Source organism: Asparagus officinalis, chromosome 3, assembly GCF_001876935.1.
Source record: "Asparagus officinalis chromosome 3, Aspof.V1, whole genome shotgun sequence".
Classification (NCBI taxonomy): domain Eukaryota; kingdom Viridiplantae; phylum Streptophyta; class Magnoliopsida; order Asparagales; family Asparagaceae; genus Asparagus; species Asparagus officinalis.
This window is the reverse complement of record NC_033796.1, coordinates 30668775-30673695: the sequence shown is the minus strand read 5'-3', so window position 1 is coordinate 30673695 and position 4921 is coordinate 30668775. Positions and strand designations below refer to the sequence as shown.

General features: G+C 35.2%; 1 long non-coding RNA gene across 1 annotated transcript; it reads left to right on the top strand.

The window, feature by feature from the left end:
- On the top strand, positions 13-4921 carry LOC109833634. The gene is made up of 3 exons (XR_002245291.1): positions 13-597; positions 2791-3061; positions 3589-4921. It is a non-coding gene; the product is annotated as an uncharacterized LOC109833634 (long non-coding RNA).

The window sequence follows — 4921 nt, the reverse complement described above, 5'->3', positions numbered from 1 at the left end:
ACATATCTTTAGTGTTTGTTTAGTCACGAGGAATACAAAGGAAAACTTGGAAAGTATCTGACAGCTACAGAACACGTCAATGACAGAAAATAAGGAAAGTAGCTCAAACTGGATTCCTAAATTTGTGTTTGGTTCTCCCAATGAGATATAGAAACACTTTCTTAAAACCCCTACCACGTCATACTTTTAGGAGTACCTAATTCTGAGCTACTTGAGCATAACTGGGCTGTAAAGGACTAAAAAGTTGAGTTTTAATATTAAAGTATTAGAGAAAGAGGCTAGTGGGTTTTCTGGTGGGAAGTTTTGGAAATCGATAAAACATCTCTCTCATTATATCCCCCCCCAATATTCCGCCTCCATTGGAGATCTCTCTGTGTTCCAAACCCTATATCAAATCCCCTAAAAATTGAACCAAAAAAAAGGAAATTTTGTGGGTTTTCATCAGAAACCCTAAAGTTATGTTGATCTGCTATCCGTTTCTTCTATTATACAAAAAATCCAGCCATACAGTTGGTGTATTTCAACTTTTTTGGTTTGCTTGTGTTTGATCTGCCTTCTCTCTCACACTTGAATCGTTCAATCGACCCCATTTGAAAGGTATAGTCACTTTGATTTAATTGTTTTTTCTCCTAAAAATATATATATTTTTGGTAATCTATGATTCTATGAAGATTATATGTCGCATCTAAAATATAAAGTTATGATTTTTACCATAAAAAAGGAGTCTTGTTGTTTGTTTCGTGATTTTTTTGGTCAATGAAATAAAATTTTATTCATCTCCCAAATATTAAAAGTGTGAGTACATCAAAGCTCCACCAGTTCATCTCTGGCAAGAAAAAAAAAACAGATTCTCATCAAGCTATTTAGCTTACATTTTCCCTATTTTTTCCTTTATATGTTCAGGAATTTCTTCATTTAGCACATTTGATAAGATAGAAATCTTCACCTCTCTGACTAACTGAGCAGGTGTATGGAGCTTCCCTTGAAAGATTCTCAAGTTTCTTTCCATCCAAATCCAATATACAGTCGCCGACAATGCCATTCTCTTTATCTTCTTCATGAATCCCTTTCCTTTCAGATTTGTAATATACTAGTTCATAACTTGATCCCAGCTACATGATCTCCATGAGTAGTCTAACCATTCCATTATTACATTCCAAATATGTGCTGAATGCTAACATTCAAAAAATAGATGCTTACATGTTTCCTGTTGAACTGAGCATAAGATACACTGGTTTTCATTTAGCATTCTCAGCCTACATAATCTGCCCTTTGTCAGTAGCATGGAGAGGGTGGTTAGCCACAAAATAACTGAATGTTTAGGATAGTGTAAGCCACCCCAAATTGTATCCGACCATGTAGCATGTGTTCCTGAATGGGTCAGAGCTTTATATACAGCTGATATCTGTAACTTTCCATTTACATAACAATTATTCATAGTTCTTTGCAGGTTGCTTCTATCTCCAAATTTTCTAAGAGCCATATCTCTTACTTTGAGTAATTGCCTCCACATCCAAGAACCAGTTCCCTTTGATTGAACCTGCCATATATCCAGTTGGTGTATATACTTTTCATGCACTCATTTGATCCACAATATATCTTTTTTGATGTGAAAATCATCCATAGCAATTTGATTACAGGTGCATAGTTCCAATCCTTTGTAGTGTATAAACCCAGACCTCCCATCTTCTTGTCTTTGCATATATCACACCAAGAGACTAGATGTGTCTTGCAATTCCATAAGAAATCAGAGCAAAGTTTATCAATTTTTTGCAGAACCTTGATGGGTAGCACATAGTTACTTGTCCAGTAATTCTGAATCCCTATAATGACAGATTTAATCAATTGAATTCTTCCTGCATATGATAGCTTCCTTCTGTTCTGCCATCTTTGAAACTGCTCCGAGATTTTTCTTATCAATGGTGAGCAATCTAGATGAGTAAGCCTTTTAGAAATCAGAGGCATCCCCAAGTATCTAACTGGTAGAGAGCCTTCTTAGTAATTCAGGCGAGAACAGATCTGGCCTTTGATATTATCTTCAACTCCACCCAAGTACACAGCACATTTACTTGGATTTGCCTCCAAACCAGATACCCTGCTAAAATCTTGAAGACAACCATGCAATTTACTAACTGAGTTCATATCAGCTCTTCAAAATAGCAATAAATCATCTGCAAAGATTAAGCGAGTTATTCCCAAGCCAGAACATTTAGGGTGATATTTGAACAAAGTGTCAGTTTTGAGTTTTTTTAACCTCCTGGACAAGTACTCCATCCCAATAACAAACAAGTATGATGATAAAGGATCACCCTGCCTCAATCCCCTTGCTCCCTCAAAGTATCCATGCAGTGACCTATTGAGAGATAGAGAAAATTTTGTAGTAGTTACACATGCCATAATCCATCCTACCATATTAGCTGGAAATCCCAAACCTGTTAGCATGGTCTTGATAAAGCTCCATCTTATTGTATCAAAAGCCTTCCTCAAATCTATGTTGAGGGTAGCCCTAGGAGATATGTGACTTTTACCATAATGCTTGACAAGCTCATGTGCAAGTAGAATATTATTTGAGACAATCCTTCCTTTGACAAAGGCACTCTGTGCATCATCAATTATATACCCTATAATTTTCGGTCATTATTTTTGAGATCACTTTATAGACACAATTACAACAAGAAATTGGTCTGAAATAAGAAGGTGAGCTGGGATTTAGAACTTTAGGAACTAATGTGATGGTTGTTGTGTTGAGAGAGCCAAGAAGCTTACCAGACTTGAAAATTTCCTGCACAGCTTTAATCATGTCTTCACCAATGATATCCCAAGCACTTTTGAAGAAGGATGCACTATAACCATCAGGTCCAGGGGCTTTTTCACCAGGAATTGCAAATACAGCTTGTTTAATCTCTTCTTTGGTGATAGGAGATCCTAGAGTACTTCTATGGGAGTCTGTGAGAATAGGGCCATCAGAGATAATTGCAGGATCTGGCTCTGTTGTGTTCACTGCGTTGCCCAGCATCTTCTTATAGTACTCCACAAGTTCAGCTACATTTCTGGCATATCTGTAAGCCTCCTTCCATCCTTTGAATAAAGAGTTAACACTCTATTTTGATGTCTTTTGGTTTTATTGTTTTTATATGTGTGGATAGGATGAATATTTGATGTACGCAAATTATATTACAAACTTATTAGATATTGGACTATTTTGTGAACGCCAAATCTCAAAAGTTGTTCAGTTACGCTTAGAATACCAATTCCCTTCAAGGGAACAAAAAAAATTTGAAAAAATTCATAAGTTCAAGTAGTTATCAATGCTTATGCATGCAAGAGATAATCATAGTTTTTGTAGATAATTAATAATTTTCTTTAACGTTTAAATAACTGTTAGATTTTGCAAAAAAAAAAAAATTTAACCATACCATACAAATCACAGTCTTGGTTAATGTTTATATTTTCAGTTTCAATTACTGGTATATTAAAATCCATTTATAGATAGTACTTGCATGCTCATTAACTTTGGTATTGCATATGATTATGTAGCTTCCTATTTATGCACAATTTACACATGTTAATGTCATTTGGTTCTTGCAGATGGATAATGTGGAGGAAGAAATGGTTGAGGATAATTTCTGGGGGTGCAATGACTGTCATGATAGCTATTATTCCCATGGTCCTGACGATGTAATCTTGACACACACACACACAACAGAAACACTAGTCCAACTCAACTTCAAACTATTCATGTTAGCAAATAAATAAGATGGGTAGATTCAACTAGCATCGAGCACAAGCATTCAGAGTTAACTAGACCACACCCTTCAGAAGTCCGTTAGTACAAAAAGACCCAAGTTTCTCACTGCACCTGCATCCTAATTGCTATTCAAGATTGCAATTTTTATAAATTAACAGCATCTAGGTTCATATAAAAACAGTGTTTCCCGAAAAAAAAGGTCGAACACAAGTTTCCAACAATTCCAATCTTGCATACTTAAATAAGTTATGCTATGGCAAGACAATGTGCACCTATAACGGCTCATTATGTCGTGCATTACTATGTAGCCTAATGATATTCCAACATGCATTTCATATGAGCACAATCACAACCCTCGAACAGCCACTGCGGCAAAAGTCCAATAATCTTGCAACTGAAAATCTATCACGAAAAGCAGAATTATTAATTTCAGAGAAAAGAACAATTAAAAATGAAAAAAAAAACTCAATTAAGACAAAGATACCAGTCCCTGCATGTCTCCATAATTTCATTTATCATTTTTGCCACCAATAAACATCCATTTTGAGCATGTGTTGTGCATGGTGTGAGAGACGGTGCCAAAACACTGTTAATTTATTGAATCAAAAAATAGCGATAAAAAAGTAATTATATAAGAGGTGATCCCATCATGTTCTTGCATGTAAAGATACTTTTGAGTAGTGAGTACATAACTGAATAAGCAAACTATTTCATGGAAAGAATATGTGGACGTAAACATCAAGATCTCAACAAAGTATTGAACCCTTCAATGGAGGGTGCGAGTGTTGTTTCCCTATTGCTACGAGAGGGTTATTATACATAGAGAACACTGTATACACACAAACACGAACGCATGCACGCGCATAGGAAAAAGTATTCCTAATGTGACACCTTATATCCAATCAAAGGAAACACGTCTCTTGATCCTAGGATTAGACTATTCCAATAAATAATCAGCTCCATTCATTATGATTTAAATGTTTAAAACATCTACAAAATAAAAATCATGATGCGTAACACATATTTTTCAGCGTCTCGGTAGTTATATTATCATAACACCATTATTTTAAAACCACTTAATGCATTATGCCTTTTTTTTTTTTTGCATACAATCTAAGGCATATAAATCAAAATGAATTGAATCGAGTAAACTGACTGCACATAATAAAGTTT